The 20,763-nt window shown below is 39.5% G+C and overlaps 1 protein-coding gene across 8 annotated transcripts in view; it reads right to left on the bottom strand.

The window, feature by feature from the left end:
- Window positions 1-20,763, bottom strand: part of FOXP1 (forkhead box P1) — a 601,805-nt gene that overhangs the window by 346,810 nt on the left and 234,232 nt on the right. The window contains exon 1 of one of the 8 annotated variants that reach the window (XM_032648543.1): window positions 7,033-7,076. The exons of the other annotated variants lie outside the window; for them this stretch is intronic. The gene's annotated coding sequence lies outside the window, so the exon portion shown is untranslated. Of the gene's footprint in view, window positions 1-7,032; window positions 7,077-20,763 lie in introns of those variants that run through there. 8 annotated transcript variants of the gene reach the window in all.

The raw sequence follows: 20,763 nt of genomic DNA, 5'->3' as shown, positions 1-20,763 counted from the left end.
ACTTGACCACTTTGGCACCACAACTTGTTTGGCCCTCACATTTTGATGGAAATCTTTGTCAGACACATACACTTTCTATACCATCGCATGCTTTATACCCACAGCGGCCTCAAGAGCTTTTTCAACTCTGTGGGGCTAACTCTATTTACACCAAAAGCACCAGACCACCATGACAAGGCTGTTATTTGCGTTTGCAGGTCTTCCCCTTAAAGACTGCAGTCATGTGCACCCCTCCACATGCCTGTTCTGCTTCCCTCCCCAAAGCCTCCAACTTGCTGCTAATGAACTGCCCGTCAGAAAGGCATCGAAAGTTCTGAAACTTAGAAATTTTAAATGAGGTTTAAGGAGAAGATTCCGGTGAGACCTTGGTATCTGTTACAAAACAAAATTAGGAGATTCATCTCTCAGTCCCATGTCCCCTTCTCTCTCTTCCCTTTCACAGATTTCCAGAAAGCACTGTCTACACTTGCATTCTCCATGGATTCACCTCCCACACCTCCCTCGGCCCTCACCGCGGCTCTGTTGCCAAGGTTACTGAGTTTTAAGTCTCTCCTGATTTGGTCCGTTAGCTACATTTGCCAACTCTCTCTTCTTCTCAAATCCTGCTCCTCTTGGAGGGTCCTCCCTGGGACCCCGGCCGTCCATTATCTTCCAGCTTCCTCAGCGCCCAAGGAGTCCCCATCCCACGGTCCCTCCCTCAGGGAGGTGGATGTTCCCACCATCCACCCAGTAAATGAGGCCAAACACTATGGAGGCTGCTTTGATGCCTCCTCCACAGCATCCAACAACCAAAGGCATTCAATTATTTTTCCTTTTCTTCATCTCAATCGAGACTCACTAGCCCACGCCAAGAGAGCCTTGTGTGGACCTCCTACAAGGGCCTTTTGGAGGCTTTTTCCTGTCTTTGTACCTGCTCTCTTCAAACCAATCTACACAGAAGACAAACTAACTTGTAAAAAAATACAAGTTTGCAAAATCTTTTCAACTCTCGGATAGCTTCCCTCACTCTCATCTACTATTTTTGCACTGGGAGGCATCTCAAAATTGATGGAGCTGTTTAATGCCATAGGCTTCCCAGATGCATGTCCCACCCATGCTTAAAAAGTTCTTAGGGCTTCCCTGGTGGCGCAGCGGTTGAGAGTCCACCTGCCGATGCAGGGGACGCGGGTTCGTGCCCCGGTCCGGGAAGATCCCACATGCCGCGGAGCGGCTGGGGCCCGTGAGCCATGGCCGCTGAGCCTGGGCGTCCGGAGCCTGTGCTCCGCAACGGGAAGAGGCCACAGCAGTGAGAGGCCCGCGTACCGCAAAAAAAAAAAAAAAAAAAAAAAAAAGTTCTTAGCTTCCTAAGGGCCAGAAAGTCAAGGTGAAATGTGCAAAGGTACTCAGAAGGTCCTTCGTGTTGGTGGTCCTGCCTGGTCTTCTGATTGCACCTCTTGCTATGCCCGGACTTTCAGTCTACCATCAATAGACACTATAATAACATATAATAACACACACCCTGCACCCTCCCAGCCCCAAGCCTTCACACAGACCACCGATCACTACTCCGCCTTACTTCTCCTAGAGAGGGCTCACCTGTCTCACGTGACAAGGGCCTAAATAAATGCCACGTGCTTCAAGAAGCATTCTCTAATCTCTCTTTAGATCTATGCCCGTTATTGGTTCCATTTGCATACAGTACTTGTCCTAATATAGCAATGATTCCGTTTTATAATAGTGCTGTGTCTAATCAATAGTTTCGCCTGGTAACCTGCAAGCCCATTCTATTAGAACCACTTCAAATATCTTAAAACGAATTTTTTTTTTTCTTGAGGCATAATTGACACACATTATGTTAGTTTCAGGTCTACAACTAATATCTCTCCTTCAAAGAATAAAGCTGACGAACTGTAGAAACAAAGTCAATGACAACAATTCTTTGGTTCCTTCATAAAATCAACTTTTCTCCTTAATTCCTCTCCCCACTAAAATCATTCAGTAAGGTGAGGTCAAGCAGATCGCGTCTGCATAGTATTTGTTCACAACTCTGAAGACATGAGAAATGTTGATAATTCAATGTTGATAATCACGGTTGATAATTATGTGGATGACTGAGACATAATCTGAGCAAAAAACGTTACGTTCCCTTGAAGTAAAATCACCTTACTATTCATAATACACTGCAAAGGAAAAAGAATGAGCAAGGAAGCTATACGGACTTAATCAAATAGACTTCTTGTAAGTAAGAACTGAAATTCACTATCCACCAAAAATGCAATTACCCTCCCCCTACTAAGAGCGCCCTAGTTTAGACTCTGCACAAAAAGAGCTTTCAGGTTATAAGGACAATTTACATTAAGGTCTTAGATGAATCTAATGCCATTCCCTCTCCTGGATCTGTGGTCTGCTAAACTTCAGCTTTAATTATTTCATCACGCATCCCACTCTAGCAGTGCAAACTTTGCAGCAGTCTTCAAAACAGCGTAAAACAAAGAGCCGTGATGGGTCAAACCCGTGAACTGCAATCTTCGGCAGATTTGGTGTTAAAACAAGAGAGCTGGTGCCAGCCAACAACAGCCTCAGACTCAAGAAACGGCATCACTTAAGTGATGAAAGGATAAAAGCCAACCTCTGGAAATGTGAAATGACCAGGTGGGCTATTAACGACAAATCAGGCCATGGAACACTCTCTGCGGGACTGATATTTTCAGAGACCCAGAACTAAAACCATCAGAAAAAAAAAGTGTAGTAGGTGGGGGAGGGGGAATTGGATTAAGGGAGCCAAAGGGACAAACTTCCAGTTATAAGACAGCTGGCTACTACGGATGTTACCTACAACATGATAAATATAATTATCACTGCTATACATTATATGTGAAAGTTGTTGAGAGTAAGTGCTGTGAGTTCTCATCAGAACAGAAAATTTTTTCTAATTCCTTTAATTTTTATCTTTATGAGATGATGGGCATTCACTTAACTTATCATGATAATCATTTCATGATGCATGTAAGCCACGGCATTATGCTGTACACCTAAACTTACGCAGTGCTGTATGCCAGTATAAAAGTGAAGGGAAAAAATATAAATAAAGACAGACAGACAGAAAAAAGAAAAAAAGTGTGCGGTTTATAAGGTAGTCAAAGGTAACTGGCAGATGTGATCAGATCTTATTTTTCATAATTATGACCTGGCTGGGTCATTTAACTTCTCTTGATCCTCAATTTCTTCATCTGTAAAATGGGTTCATGAAATCTCTGTGGGAAGTCAAACTTGTTTGAATGTTGTCAGGCTCACAAGGTAGGACTTTGCTTGTTTACGTGTGTGTCGAGGTGTGTGAAACTAGAGAAGAGAGTGATTTTTAATCCAACCCCAACATTATTCCTCCAGTCACTCCAGCAAACCGTTGGTGGACACCACTCTGGCCACGTGGAAAGTAAAGAAGAACGAAACTTGGCCCTGCCCTCGAGGAGCTCAGAGTCGAGAATCTATGCTGTCCCAAACAGGAGTCAGTAGTCACATGTGGACATTTTAATTATAATGTAATGAAAACCAAGAATCCAGGTCCTCAGTGGCACAAGTCACATTTCGATGTGCTGAAACAGCCTACACGTAGCCGCCAGTTACGTACTGCTACCATACTGGAAAGCGCAGAGCACTTCCATCACTGCAGAAAGTTTTATTGATCGCTCTGGTTACAGGGGCAAGAAGGTTAAGTATATAGGTAAATTCTAACACGTTGTGATAAGGGATGATTTGGTAGCAGCAGAGATTTTATAATGGACATGATATTCTTGGAAAGACAGGTAGTTTTTAATTTTTGTGAGGAAAAAGGGGGAGTCAGGGGGAGCAAACCACAAGCGCAAAGGCACTTCAAGAGGCATTCTGAGTTCTAGGCAGGAAAGGTCAGCGAGTCTTGGTGACTGGTTAAGTTCACGGGGAAGCAATGGCCTGAGATGGCTTGGAAGATTAGGATCCCAATTCTGGAGGCCTCACAAGCCAAAGTAGGAATCAGGGCTTGATTCACAAAGAGTGACCTATCGGACGTGCTTTACAGAAAACTAACCATGCAGCGGTTGTCAACTCTGGAGATGCACACGACAACTCCTCTGGAAAGTTTCGGGAAATGCTGATGCCAAAGCCCCCACCCTCACTCAATTATATCCAATTCTGGGCACGGGACCTAGACTTCAGTAAGTCTTAAAATCCCAAAGCGACTCAAGCGCAGCCAGGGTTGAAAACCAATGCAGATGACAAAGAACTGGCATTGTAGTTAAGCTGGAATGAAGAAGTACGAGGAAAAGTCTACTCCAACAGTCCTACCAGCAGGTGGTGGGGACCTCACCTAACACAGGAACAGGGAGGATGAAGAAGAAATGCTGATTTGGGAAGAAGTTTCAAAGACAGAATTTATATGACCTGGAAACCAAGAATATGAGCAATCAGAGAAGAAAAAATAGAGTACGATACAACTTTAGCCCATGGCAATAATGACCAAAATCAAGCGAGCAGAAAATCGAGCAGGTTTAAGAGAGAAAGAGCGACAATTAGTTCACTCTGAGGGGCACTGCCTACTAAATTCCGCAGAGCTTCTGGTAGAAAAGTCCAGAAGTCAGAAGAAATATCAGTCTGGATTCTGCTAGAGAAGAAGGCCAGAGAGTGGGGCGCAGAGAACTGTGAAGAGTGCTTGCAGAATCCTTGTAAAAATCTGCCTTTAACCTTCAAGAATAGAAAAGACATGCACTTTTCAAGTTCCGCTCTATCCCCATCTATTCCACACTGTACATCAATGCCCCCATCGGCCTGGCATCACCTACAGGCCACAGGCATCCTGTCCCAACACCACTTCCTGGTTGTACAGCCTTGAACAAATCATTAGACTCTCTGGGTCTGGGATTCAATTTCTTAACACTCAAAGGAGAGGGCTGAACTAGAACTAGACGCTCGCAAGGGGTCCTTCCAGTTTGAAGATTCTACAGATACATTACATTCTGAAGAGCAGAAATTGTACATATAATTTATAATACCTTCTAGCATTTATATATGCACTAATTTCTATAACATTTATATTCCAGAAATGTTATATATTCCTGAGATTGTATACATACAAATTAAACAGATTTCAAGAAAGTTACATAAGCGTATTTCCTTTTGTCAGAAATCTGTTTGTCAAAAAGACACACCCAACATACTGTTTAGTCCCGAATACCAATTTTTTTTTGTTTTTCCTTTGCAGTGCTGAAATAAGGGGTTGCAAATTCCAGTGCCTAAAGGGACAGAGGATCACATTAAAGAGTAAAACAGCCCAGAGGAGAAGGACAAACTCTAGCCCACGCCCCAGCTAAAGGGGGCAGCCACTCCACTGCGGATCCAGTGCTGGCGACCAACACAAACCCAACAGGCCTGAGGCTGTCAGACTGTGCCCTGGCCCCAAAGTGTGCCATCCTCTGTGATTTTTACTTCAGCAAACATAAAGCATTCGTAAAGCAAGAAAGAAGGCCCTATGTCAGATCAGACGATAGGGTTTAGTGTAAGAGCGTCAGACCGATGACACCAGCCTAGGACTTGTAGCTACCTTTACACCTAGTGCCTATAATAATATCTCCCACAAAATACATTAATTTTTATGAAACATCTGTGTGGGGTTTGAATGGAGAAGAGCACCCCTGATAAATGAGTTCTTTGTGTACCGAATATCAGGTGGACTTTAACACTTCGAGATAGGAATGTGATGATTTATATCCTGCTGACAGCAGTCAATACCCCCCTCAGTGTATTCAAAATAGAAAAATACTTTATTTAGCAATATTGCTCTATTTCTTGCTTTCAAACGGGGGGGGGGGGGACCTTCTCTTTTTATTATACTGTTGTTGTTGTTGTTGTTTTTTAATGTGAAGCACTAAGCAATCTGGCACACGTTAGCAGGAAGAGGCCAACCGTACATGGAATATACCGTTACCCTCATCTTCAAAGCAAAATGAAATGTGATCTTCTGCTACCAGATCACCTTAAATCCAGTACAAAGGAGAGGCACTGCTAAGCAGGAGTCTGTATTCAAGAAGGTTGTCCTGTACTACCCAATGGACTCAAGGCGGGAGAAATCCATGAGTAAAAGCACAGAAAGAAGCCCAGGTGGAAAACAACAATTCAATAATACCTATAATAAAGCTTCCAGTGATACCCCAAAACACCTGGTCACAATGTGGGTTTCCAGTTCACCCTATGGTGATTGTGATGGCAGAGGGGAGGTGATGGCGCTCTGGCTTGTGACACAAAACTTGTAACAGTTATTCACGAGGGGAGAATGTGTTTTCAAAGAACGGAAAAGAGTAAAGGGAGAATTTGAAGCCAGGTATTTTAGCACACGATTTCAGTTTGTCTAAGGAAAAAGTAACAAAAGCTTCCTCTTTAAATTACCTGCCTCAAGAAAGGCTTTCTTGTCATGCTCACTAAGGTATGTGTCTTAAGTGGGTAAATACTGGGATAAATTGTAAGCAAATTCCTAAATACTAGCAGTTGAGAAGAAAGGAGAAAACAAAGGATGCAGGAGTTGGGGAAGTTGGGTTGTACGAGGCTGTCTGGTACAGGAAGGGAATGAACTCTAAATCTGGAGAGACGCAGGGGAAGGGTGGAAAGAGGTGATAAACCCACCCTAGTAACAGCAGAAGCAGGAAGAGAAGGATAATTAGAAAGCAACACTTAATATGTCCCAGCACTACACTGTTCTTATTCCCATTTAACAGATGAGGAAGTGAAGGTCCTGCAGGATAACGAGGCCCAACTCATACAGCTAATAAATGGTGTGGCGTGGATTTGAATCCCACTGTCTTTTCTAGAATCCAGTGTCTCAACCACCATGTTATGCTGCCTCCCAAACCTGGAGGCCACAGGCCAATACTGAACAAAAGCAGGTACAGACCACACCAGAGGTGAGAAGAGAAAAGATGCCTTCAGAAATGCTTTTAACGGCCGACTCCTCCTTATGGGAGGAAGAGTTGAAAGGGAAGAAGCGACAGCATTGCTGTCACTTCAAGGAGAGAAGACAAACAGACTCACTGTACTGAGATAGGTTTCCCAGCTGCAACGTAAAGATCCCTTGCTTGCCTTCCTCAGTTGGCCAACCGCAAGAGAACGGAACTATGTGTAAATACGTACCCACGAATCACGAAATCTGACCAATCAATTTCTCGAAGCTATAAACAGAACAAATGGCAGGCTGTAAAGGGAAGCTCAATTCTATCATATACAAGTGGGCACACATGCACGTGTGTGTTTACTGATGACAACTGTATCTGAATCTCAAAGTCCATCTAATCCAATTCTCACTTGTTTTGATAATTAGCTCTTTCAAAATCTGGTGCACACGTATGTTTATATTTTTATTACCAGGATACAGAAACATTTTTCTGAATCAGGAACATCCACCCAGGATATTCTCCCAACTGTCTCTACATGAGAGAAGATCATACAGGTACCTCAAACACTGTTATCTAAAATTATACCACAAAGTCTGTTCACTAGCATTAGAGATGATTGGAATTATCTTTCCTTGATGAACTAAGTAGTGTTCAAGACACATGATCAGCTGAAAAGATTGTGAGTGCCAAGGAGCCTAGGAGCCTCATACCTTGAGAACTGTACTTGGAATCTAGATCTCATCTGGTATTATGAGAGAACCCTGTCACCTTTCAGCTAGAAAGTTGGCTAGTTCTTCCACCAAAATAGTACTACTTTCTCCTCATACCTTTCCCATGGAGTAAGTTGTATGACTTTAGGAGTAAGGAGTAAGTTGTATGACTTTTCTGGGCATGCTTCCTGACACATCTCTGCCTATATGGCAGAATTCTGGCCGAGACATGCCTTCGGTGAAACGTGCCACAGAACAGTGAGGGTGTGAGAGCAGGAAATACGTAACTCTGTTTCCTGCTAATCATGGTAGTTATCATACTGGCTAAAAGCTCTGACAGTTTTGGAATGGCCAAACTGGCTCAATTTGGTTCTCAGTATCCTCCACCTGTTGCTGACTGGGTTTCTCTGATCAGCTGCAACATGACTTAATCGATCCACTTGGCTGCTATGGTTGAAACTGTTGGAATGCTTGACCTAACCAAACACTGCAATCTCCTTTTACAAAGTCTAGATCTATTAAATGTCACAACACAAAGCTGCCCTAGGTCATGAGACATCAGGAACTACAAAAGCAGCCAGAAAACAACAAAATGACAATAAGCACATACCTATAACTACTTTGAATGTACACAAATTAATTCTCCAAACAAAAAACACAGAGTGGCTAAATGGATAAAAAAAACCAGGATCCATCGATATGCTGCCTACAAGAGACCCACTTTAGATGTAAGACACACACAGACTGAAAGTGACGGGATGGAAAAGATATTCCATGCAAACGAACACCAAAAGAAAGCTTGAGAAACTATAAGCAAAGACTGAAGTAAGAGACAAAGAAGGGCACTGCATAAGGACAAAGTAGTCAATCCAACGAGAAGATATAACATTTGTCAATTTTTATGCACCCAATACAGGAGCACCTAAGCATATAAAGCTGACATTAACAGACAGCAACAGAATAGACAGCAACACAGTATTAGTAGGGGACTTTTTTCATCAAGAGATAGATTATTCAAACAGAAAATCAATTAGGAAGCACTGACCTTAAATGACACATTAGAGCAGATGGACTTAAGAGATACTTATAGAACATTCCATCCAAAAGCAAAACAATACACATTCTTCCCAGTGTATATGGAATATTTTCCAAGATAGATCATATGTTAAGCCACAAAATAAGTCTTGATAAATTTAAAAGGATTTAAATCATATCAAGCATCTTTTCCAACTATAATGACATAAAACTAGAAGTTACATGAAATAAACTGGAAAATTCATAAATATTTGGAGATTATACACCATGTCACTGAATAACAAACAGGTCAAAGAAGAAATCAAAAAAGAAATTAAAAATACCTTGACACGAATGAAAATGGAAATGAAACATACCAAAATTTACGAAATGCAGCAAAAGCAGTTCTAAGAGGAAAGTTCATAGCAATAAATTCCTATCTCAATAAATAAGAAAAGTCTCAAACAGCCTAACTGTATACCTCAAAGAACTAGAAAAAGAACAACTGAAGCCCAAAGTTAGTAGTAAGAAGAAAATAAAAAAGACTAGAGCAGAAGTAAATGAAACACAGATTTAAAAGCAACAGAAAAGGTCAATGAAACTAAGAGCTAGATCTTTGAAAAGATTAAAAAAAAACTGTCAAATTTTTAGCTAGGCTCACCAAGAAAAAAGAGAGGACTCAAAATCAGAAATGAAAAAGATGTTACAAACGATACCACAGAAATACAAAGAATTCTAAGAGAATACTATGAACAATTATACACAGATTGGAATACCTACAACAAACACGTAAATTCCTAGAAACGTATGAACTATCAAGACTAAATCATGAAGAAACAAATTCTGAACAGACTGGTTACTAATAAGGAGATTGCAGCAGTAATCAAATACCTCCCAGCAAATAAAGTCCAGGACATAATGGCTTCACTGGTGAAATCTGCCAAACACTCACAGAAGAATTAATACCAATCCTTGTCAAACTCTTCCAAAAAAACAGAAGATGAGAGAACCCTTCCAAACTCATCTTATGAGGCCACAATTACCCAGATACTGAAAACATACAAGGATGTCAAGAGAAAAGAAAATTATAGGCTAATATGGCTGATGAACAAAAATGCAAAAAATCCCCATCAAAATATTAACAAACCAAAGTCAACAATACATTAAAGGGACCCCACCATGATCACATGGGATTTTTTCAGAGGACGCAAGGATGGTTCAACGTCCACAAGTCAATGTGATACACTACAAAATGAAGAATAAAACTCATATTATCATCTCAATACATGCAAAACATGCATTTGACAAAATTCAGTATGCATTCATGATAAAAACTCTCAACAAAGTGGGTATAAAGGGAACATAAGTCAACATAATAAAGGCCATCTATGATAAGCCCACAGGTGACAGCATACTCAATGGTGAAAAGCTGAGAGCTTTTCCTCTAAGATCAGGAACAAGACAAGGTTGCCCACTCTCAGCAGTTTTATTCAACATAGTGCTGGAAGTCCTAGTCAGCACAACTGGGCAAGAAAAATAAATAAAAGGCATCCACACTGGAAAGGAAAAAGTAAAACCATCACTATTTGCAGATGACATGATATTACATATAGAAAACCTTAAAGACCCCATCAAAAATTATGAGAACTAATAAATTCAGTAAAGTTGCAAAATACAAAATCAATATTCAAAAATTTGTTGCATTTCTATACACTAATAATGAACTATCAGAAAGAGAAATTTAAAAAACAATTCCATTTACAGTTGCAGCAAAAGGAATAAGATACCTAGGAATAAATTTATCCAATGAGGTGAAAGACTTGTACATTTAAATACTAGAAGACATTAGTGACAGAAATTGAAGATGACACAAATAAATGGAAAGATATTCAGGGCTAGTGGACTGGAAGAATTAACACTGAATGTCCATACTACCCAAAGCAAACTACAGATTTGGTGCACTCCCTATCAGGATTTCAATGACATTTTCCACAGAAATAGAACAAACAATTCTAAAATTTCTATGTAACCATAAAAGACTGAATAGTCACAGCAATCTTGAGAAAGAAGAACAAAGCTGCAGGCATCACACTCACTGATTTCAGACTATATTAGATAGCCATAGTAATTAAAATAGTATGGTACTGGCAAAAGAACAGACACACAGATCAATGGAACAGAAAAGAGGACCCAGAAATAAACACAGGCATGTAAGTCAATTCATTTATGACAAATGATTCAAGAACATACAGTGGAGAAAGGACAGTCTCTTCAATAAGTGGTGCTGGGATAACTTGACACATGCAAAAGAATGAAACTGGACAACTATCTTATATCATCCACAAAAATTGACTCAAAATGGATTAAGGACCTGCATGTAAGACCTGAAACCAAAAACACTTCTAGAAGGAAACACAGGTAGTAACACAGGTCTTGGTGATGATTTTCTGAACTGATACCAAAAGCAAAAGCAGCAAAGCAAAAATAAACAAGTGGAACTACATCTAACTAAAAAGCTTCTGCACAGTGAAGGAAACCATCAACAAAATGAAAAGGCAACCTGCTGAATGGGAGAAAATATCTGCAAATCAAGTATCTGATAAGGGGCTAATATCCGACATATATAAAGGACTCATACAACTCAACAGAAGAAAAACCAAACAACCCAGTTAAAATTAGGCAGAATATCTGGATAAACATTTTTCAAAAGAAGACATACAGATAGCCAACAGGTACAAAAAAGATGTTCAACATCACTAATCATCAGGGAAACGCATATCAAAACCACAATGAGATACCACCTCATGCCTGTCAGAATGGCTACTATGAAAAAGACTAGAAATGACAAGCCTTGGAGAAGATGTGGAGAAAAAGTAACATTTGTGGACTCTTGGTAGGAATGTAAACTGGGGCATCCACTACGGAAAATAGTGTGGAGGTTCCTCAAAAAATTAAAGATAGAACTACCATATGATCTAGCAATTCCACTTCTGGGTATTTATTAAAAACAGTGAAAACACTGGTTTGACAAGATATATGCACCCCCAGGTTCACTGTAGCATTATTTGCAATAGTCAAGACACAGAAACAACCTAAATGTTCACTGATAGATGAATAGATAAAGAAACTGTGGTACATATATATACAATGGAACATTATTCAGCCATAAAAAATAATGAAATCTTGCCATTTGTGAGAACATGGATGGAACTCAAGGGCGTTAAGCTAAGTGAAATAAGTCAGACAAAGACAGACAGATACCATACAACTTCTCTTCCGTATGGAATCTAAATTTTTGAACAAATTCATAGATACAGAGAACAGATTAGTGCTTGCCATGGGGTAGGAGCTGGAAGAAATGGTGAAATTTTAAAAAATTTAATTTTAGTTTTTTAAAATGTACTTAAGCTAATACATTTAACAAAAAAAAATTAGAGGCAGAGGTAAAAGCATAGCATTTGAATCTTTCCAAATTCCCTCATAAAAACAGAACAACCTGAGAGCAAGACTAAAAACCAAACCAAAAAACAATTGTTTGTTGGACAAATTTACAACAAAACTAGGTGACTAGGTATTGCCTCAAGCACCAAAGTACCAACAGGTGTTGGAAAATACCAATACCACCCACAATTACTGCAGGTTAGCTGCATGTGCACAGAAAGGAGCAGAGGGATACAGCAGGGCAACTGAAGGACATGAGAAAGAAACTCCCCAAGTTTCAATAAGTATTAAATGAAAAAGTGTGATGAACCAATTTAAAACAGCAGATGAACCTGGGAGGAATTGTTCCCATTCTAAAAAAGACACAGTACACAGGGCTCACATTAAGAAACCCTGCAGGGCTTCCCTGGTGGTGCAGTGGTTGAGCGTCTGCCTGCCAATGCAGGGGACGCAGGTTCGTGCCCCGGTCCGGGAAGATCCCACATGCCGCGGAGCGGCTGGGCCCGTGAGCCATGGCCGCTGAGCCTGTGCGTCTGGAGCCTGTGCCCCGCAATGGGAGAGGCCACAACAGTGAGAGGCCCGCGTACCACAAAAAAAAAAAAAAAAAAAAAAAAAAAGAAACCCTGCAGAGTCTGGTGTAGTCTAGTGCAGTTAATCTCTCAAAACTGATCTGCCAGGACTCCACTCCAGGACAGGACCCACAATGAGGAAAACCGGCTGGAAATAGAAGAATCAAAATTGAAAAGGACAGAGAAAATCAAGAGGAGAGAAGAGAAGGTTCACAAAAAGTGGGGAAGGAGAAGATAGTGTAGATAGTGTAGATATTTTAAAAAGCAGGCCAGTAGCCTAGCAGTTGAAAGCAGACAAGAAGAGGGAGCTCTAGGAAGTTAGAAGAGCTATCTAAATCAAGCCTCCCTATCAAAAGTTCAGAAAAACAACTTACACATAAAAATGGGCAACAGAAAAAGTTTTCAGATCAAACACTACACAAAATTATAAGAGGTAAAAAGGGAAAAAGAATAACACCCTACAGAAAATGAAAGCACACGTCAGAAAGATATGTCATACAGCAGACCCAAACTGTAACCTATTATTTTAAAATGAGCTAAAAGACATTAAGAATATGAAATAAGGCATGAAAGAATAACATAAATCAGAATTAGAAAAACTGAGAAATGAAGGAAGAAAGAATGGACCTGAGAAAAAAAGAAAACATCATTTGCATAACGAGGAATATACTAAGAGGACACAAGAGTAAATGAATACAACAAATAATGCCTTAAAAGTGCTAGAACGGGGCTTCCCTGGCGGTGCAGTGGTTGAGAGTCTGCCTGCCGATGCAGGGGACACGGGTTCGTGCCCCAGTCCGTGAAGATCCCACATGCCACGGAGTGGCTGGGCCCGTGAGCCATGGCCGCTGAGCCTGCGCTCCGCGACGGGAGAGGCCACAACAGTGAGAGGCCCACATACCATAGAAAAAAAAAGGTTAAAAAGTTAGTTAAAAGTTAGTAAAAAGTTAGTAAAAGTTAGTAAAAAGTTAAAAGGCTAGAAGGTTAAAAAAAAGGAGGAGAAAATTAAAAATCAAGCAAGAAATAAAGATAAAGACAAAAGGAATTTAAGGGAAAATGTCAAATATTTAAGTTAGGTAAAGAAGATCCAACATATGGAGAATAGGAATCCCTAAAATTGAAATAAAAGGAAGGGACCCGTCCAGATACCTAAAGCTATATTCAAAGAAACTTTCCTGAAATTAAAAAAAAACAAGTTGGGACTAGATGTTGAAAGAGGTCACTGGATACTTGAGCATACTGTACCAAAATGATCAACACCAAGACAGAGTCTAGTAAAATTTCTGGACCTAAGACTTAAGCCAGAAGAAAACGGAGTTACACAGCCAAGGTACTTAAAGAAAAAAATATGTACCAACAATTTTGCAGCCAGCAAAAATTGCTTTTTAAATTTAAATGGAGCAGCAAACTGTCACCAAAATGCCCAAATTCAGGTAATGTATTTCCCAGGAGCCCTTCCTGAGAAATCTAATAGAAAATGAGCTTTTGACAAAATGATCAAAGACATTAACATAAGAACTAGTGTTGAGCTCTGAATATACTTACTTATAGAACTAAGACTAAAATGTGATAAAAGGGGAAAGTACAGTATAAATGGCTATATGCTCTGAAAAGACAGACATAGTAAGCCATTAAAAAATAATAATGATTAGTAATAGTATATGTAGTAAGGTGTTTAACTTCTTGGTAATCGTAATTGGAGACTGTAGTATTAGCATTGTTATTCTGAGACTGTTGTACGTATGAGGTGGATAAATGTGCAAATTAGTAATTATGGAGTATTTTAATTCTATCAGCTTCCATATTCTCAAGAACTGGGATCCTCAGCATAGTAGAAAGGAGATACATACCTATGTACCAGATAAGAAGCTAACTAAAAGCCCTCTAATCGTGAATATGAAGTGGAAATAATCAGTCGAATTCATGAGGCCTAGACATAAATAGCAATCCAACAACAAGCACAGTTAGCAGTATGATAATGGTCTTGACACACAAATTTCCACTAAGAGAATCCAAGCTTTTTTTGGGCAAATATCCTATTTCAGTCCTCAGGCAAGAGATGTTCCAGGTGAGACTGAAGCATCTCATCAGAGCAGTAAGCAAAGAAGCAATCAAAGACCAGTAGGATCATCTCAGGAGGATAGAGGAGCCAACGTAAAGAAGTCCCATCATCAAAGATGGACAATGTGATCTTCAATGAGAAGATAAGGAATTTAATGGACTGAAACTAACCAACGTTTACATTCATGATGCAGAAACATATTAAAATTTACTGGTTGCTTTCAGAGGAGGATACGGAACCAACCCATTATTTTGAAAACTGGTAAACGTTGGGAAAAAACAGGCATTTTTCCTGTATCTCTTATAGGAACACTTCCATTGGGTAACCAAGGAGTAGCTGAATAGAAAAATTACAAAAGTATTCCACTTAATAAACAGCGGAATTAGAACATCACCATTTTGCAACTCCCAGGGAATTAATGGATCTAGCCAGTGAGCATTAACGGCTACTAACATCACAAAAAGGAAGACAATAAGGTATTACGTCCCTCCTGAATGAAAGAACACAATATCACTTAGAGTCTCGCCAAAGGGATCAAACAGGAGCCTCTGGACCCAACTGCGAATATGCAGGAAATAGAGAGGGCAAAGGAACATGTGAGCTGAGGATGCGATCATACAAATGCAGGCTCTTGGAACCTCTGCAGCTCATGCGGCCAGGGTTCTCCAAAAGGAAAAGTGTAAAGAAAAGAAAGAAATAGAGGGGAAACTTGTAAATTAAGAAACTTAAAAGACATATAATTTTTTTTAAATGGGCAATACTAAACTACCATGTCTAAGGATCCATATGTAGGTAATAAAATAGTAATGAAACAAAGGGAAATAATTACTACACAAGTACTGGTCACTCTTGGAAGGGGCTGTGAGTGGGATCAGGCACTTGAGGGGGTTTCTGGGTGGCTGGCAAAGTTCGATTTCTTGACTTGAATGGTTGTTACAAAGACATCCACCATAACACAACTGACATATAAATATATACATATATATAAACGTCCAATACAGCAGCCACTAGCCACATGTGGCTATTACAGTATAAACTAACTAAAATGAAATAACTTAAATTTAGCTTCTCAGTCATCCCTAGTCAGATTTCAAATGCTCAGTCGACAGTGGCTTCCTTTTAGGCAGTGCAGAAAATAGAACACACTGTACAGAATCAGTTTGTGTGTGCGTGTGGTTTTCTGTAATTGTTTTTTCTACTTTATAATGAAACTTTCAAAGTGCGTGCCCCCGCAATACATTACACAATTGCATTTATTTGAATTTATCTCGAATGCAATAACACTGGCGATTCTTTGAAGCAATGGCCAAGGGTGTACACCTTCCAGAAGAGAGACGAATACTGTGAAATCATTTTACGGCATTAAGGGGCAGGAACCCTGCAAGTGCAATGGATCTGAGTTAAAGTTGCTAGTACACAATACAAGAAACTTCCATCTCAAGGACAACGTAGTCGTGCCTAGAGAAGGTTAATAAGCTCTTCTCCACTGTGGATTGAGAACTGATCATTTCAATTATCATTAAACATTTATTAGACATCAGGAGCAGGCAAGGCTACGGCCAAATACAGTAGCAGAGTTCTTGCCAAATGGACACTCCAAACAAGGCACTTAAGATATATAACCCAATTACACAGATGAAGGACAAGGAAGCGCTCCTTCCACCGGGCTGGAGATCCTTAGGTCAACGACACCATACCTCTGTACGACTGTTGAGCTCACAGTAAGGATGAAGGAGGAAGTTCCTCTGAAGAGATTCGAAGGAGGTGTATGAAAGGGCAAAATGACAGCCTGGCCAATAGAGTCATAACAAGTTTTCAAGCAGAGCAAATGACATCAGAGAAATGGGAGGCTAGACGTTCCCAGAGATCAAAGTGACATCTACAAAAATATGTGACATAATAGAGCAGAGAGCCGAAAAAGAAATAATTCCGAGGTCAAAATAGAGACTCTCAGAGAACAAATGTATAAAAAGGCAGTGGTGTCCACTAATCCTCTCAACTCAATCCTCAACCCTCCTGAGTTGTCAGCAGCTCAAGGGGCAGTGCTATAGAAGAGGATAAAGGAGGCATTCTGAATAAACTAGAGAAAAGGGAGGGAGGAAAGAAACATCCCAGCTACAAAATACAATTCCAATCGAGTCTTTAATTATCCCGAGAGAATGTAAATGTTTTCTTTAAAATAATGTAACAGATGCTAAAACAATGAGGAAAAATGTAAGACTATGGAACCTGTGATCCAGTGCAATAAAAAGGGCATAGAGGCATTAACAGTTAACAGGTGCAGAAAATCAGTAACTTCAAATTATACTTTGGTTATCATACAAGGGACCACACAGCAAAGAGCAGGCTAGCTTTGAGCCAAGATACAGGATGCCTAACTAGAACATGATCTAGAATGGGTTAAGGGCAAATAATAAGAAAAAGAAGAAAACCGCAAATCAACAGGGTGTCATTCCTTCCCGCTCCATTCCAATCTGAGCCTTTTAATCTCAGAAAGTCCATCACACGTTTACTTGTATCTGGATATGATCCAAATATTCTGTGCAGCTCTCTTTTACATTTATTCTATCAAGAAAGATTTGGCAACTGAAATCTATTATGATGTCAAAAGGTAGCTGACAACATAAAATGTATCCCGCTGAGTTGATGCCTCACACAGCTAAATTTACAACAACAGGAGTATCATAAAAATTACAAGAACTGCAAATTAACCACTGATTTCTAGTTCACTGACATAAATAATAGTAAGGACCTGGATAACTTCCAAACATCTTTACCACTGTTTAATTTGTCAAAATCTATCAAGAGCCTTTCAACCACAAACCTGTCCTCTAAGGTACATTATCATTCCCACACTTAGATTAGCATCAGGGGCAACCCAAGGAAGACTGCATAATCACTAAGACTCCATGAGGGTTCTTCTCTCCCATTTGTTAATTCCTCCATGTGTCAGTATCTCACCTCTTTCTTAAGTACCACTCTTACTTTCAATTAGTTATTTAAGATCATTTAAAAATTTGGCTCTCATCTTGTGAGCTATGTCTGTCTGCTTTCAAAATCAGTCCCTCATTACAGTGTTAAGGTTCCTACTGGGCTCAAATTAGCAAGATTTTCTGTTTACTTCGTATTTGTGAACCAGGAAGCAGGTAACAGTATGGTGCTAGAGTAGTTAGCTGACAGCTGTTGGGAAACCCAGCAGGTAAGGAGGTCACACGTGGAAACAAAATGACAAAGACAATAATTCCTTTCTCAGAGAAAGTTCAGGTACAGAACCACATGGTTTCCTCCACTAACAATCAACTCTAAGGACTATTCACAGGGATGACAGGAAAATAAAATGGTTTTTAACTTAAATGCAAAATCCCTTCTGAAAAACTATATTCATTCATAGGGAATTTAAAATCACCACTAAACTACTTCATCGCTCATGGATTAAACACCAAAATGTGGATAAGGATAATAAAATGGGTAAAGAAATAAAGAAATGAAACAGAAATGACTTCTAAAATTTTTATTCAGTGAAAATGACCTATTTATGTCTAAATGTATGGATGTGTGTACACGTGAGTATTACCCCACCCCCTGCTTTCCCACTGACATATGTCTAGAACAAATTTACAGTACTCCTGAAAAGAAAAAAATTATATGTTTGGCCATGATATTGTTAGCAAAAACAATCACTCAGTAGTATCACTGACTAAGTAGAAGCTGTATATGCATTTCTGCCGAAACTAGGCAGTTCTAACTCTTTGATTAGTCCTAATACAGTGAGTGCAGGGAGCTGTGTGATAGATACTAAGTAAATCTAGCATACACTACTTGTGCCCAAATTGGTTTATTTCACATTTCTGTATTTGGGGGGAAAAGCAATTTCTGTATGACAGATGCACCTGCAGTTTGCCATGTGACCTACACACAGAAAGAGCTACAGAGCCATAGGCTTAGCAACAAGGAGAAAATTGCATTTTATTCTTTTTCGCTAAAAAAAGCATATTTTTGCCATGGAACATGTTTGTATTGAGTTAGTCCACATCTACACAGAGTAAGTGAAAAGTAGAAATGCAACACTGATTTACATCTGGGTAAGTCAAAGCCCCCATCAACCTGCTATGCAAGACAATGTTGGTTTGGCCTCAGCTGGACCCTTCTGGTCGCCTACAGTTATAAAATGCATGGGATAAAAAAGCCATCCATCCTTCACTTCTCTTTACCAAGGTAAATGTGGCCTAAATGTCTCCATCAGTGTCAGAAAGTTGCCCCATTATAAAACTAAGCTTTTTCATCAGTGTGTGTAATTTTTAAACCTTAAGACTGAATGAAGTCCTGAAAGCAGGTGACACAACAAGAATGCTCTCTTTTTAAGGAAGTCTTCACCTAAAAACAGAGTCCTGAAATACATGAAGCAAAAACTAACAGAACTGAAGTGAGAAACAGACCATTCAACACTAGTAGTTGGAGACTTCAATACCCTACTGACAATAATGGACAGAACTAGGCAGAAGATCAACAAGAAAACAGAAAACATGAACAACACTAAGAATCAAATAGACCTAGGAGATATCTATAGAAAGTCCCACCCATCAGCAACAACAGAATATGCACTCTTCTCAAGCACACATGGGACATTCTGCAGGACAAATCATAGGCTAGGCCATAAAACAGACCTCAATAAATTTCAAAGGATTGAAATAAAACAAAGTACGTGCTCCAATTACAACAGAATGGATTAGAAACCAGTAATAAAAAGAAATTTAGAAAACTCACAAATGTGGAAATTAAACAACATATGCCTAAATAACGAATGGGAAAAAAGAAACCACAAAATAAATCAGAAAATACTTGGAGATGAATGAAAAGCATGACATAACATACCAAAACTTATAAGATACAGGTAAAGCAGTGCTCAGAGGGAAATTTATAGCTGTAAACACCTATGTTAGAAAAGAAGAAAGATCTCAAATACTTATTTGAGTTAATCAATTGGTTAAATCCACCAATATATTCTGGAACTTGATTCTCCAGTCATAAGTCTAAGCAACAATAGAAAACTAATAAGAACCTGCTGTATAAAAAATTTTTAAAAAAGCAAAAGAAAAAAAAAGATTAAGCGACTTTCACAGCAATCATTTTTAACTCAGTAAAGATACAGCTTTGAAGCTGTGTCATACAGAATGCCACAAAGTTACTTATACGTGAAAGTTTTTGGTAGAACGCGATTCTCTTCTCAGTAATTTCCTAAATGAAGAAACTGAGGTCACATAACAAGTTAGCAGAAGATATAGCTTTAAAACTTTGGTTTTCTGAATTTCACTCTAGTAGTTTTTCGGCTGCAAAAATAATTAGCCTTGTGAACGTCAGTTTTCCATGGCTTAAGATATTTACATGCTGTAAGCTGGTACATTTTTGGCTTACTATTGCCATTCTCCTTTCTAGATGTCCATATGCATTTCCATGTACACATCAGGAATTACAAATCTACTCTGAAACTCATCAAAAGTGTCAGACCACCTCTCCTCAGCAAAGCACTTACTGAAAGATTCCAATGACAAGATAAATGATCTCCACTGTCTCTATCAAGATCAGAGTGGATGACTGTGGGATTGGGGGAGGGAAAGGAGGAAAGTGATAAGGAAGCAAGAAAGGCAAGGATAAATTCTGGCTCCTAAAACTACACTGAGTTACGGGAGACCACACAAAATGGTCTGGGTAACCTGAAACTCTTAACCTAGAAAGATAGTGGGGCAAAGGCCATCTTCTTGCTGGTCAAACGATCTATGAAGACATAACAGTGAATAAGCTGGATTTCAAAAGCAAAGAGACCTTGACTCAAGTGTAAAATCTGCCATTCTGAAAAAAATTTCATTTTTAATTAATTATAGACTTACAGGAAGTTGCAAATATAGCACTGAGTCCTATATACCCTTCACCTAGCTTCCCCCAATGATGACCTTTTACATAGCTGTAGTACATTATCAGAACAAGGAAAATGGCACTGGTACATTGCTGTTAACCAGACTCTAGACTTTATTTACTTTCACTTACTTTTTTCGTAACCCAGGCAATTTAACACAGCT

Source organism: Phocoena sinus, chromosome 11 (assembly GCF_008692025.1).
Source record: "Phocoena sinus isolate mPhoSin1 chromosome 11, mPhoSin1.pri, whole genome shotgun sequence".
NCBI lineage: Eukaryota > Metazoa > Chordata > Mammalia > Artiodactyla > Phocoenidae > Phocoena > Phocoena sinus.
Note: the sequence above shows the minus strand (reverse complement) of the source record. Positions and strands in the feature narration are given on the sequence as shown.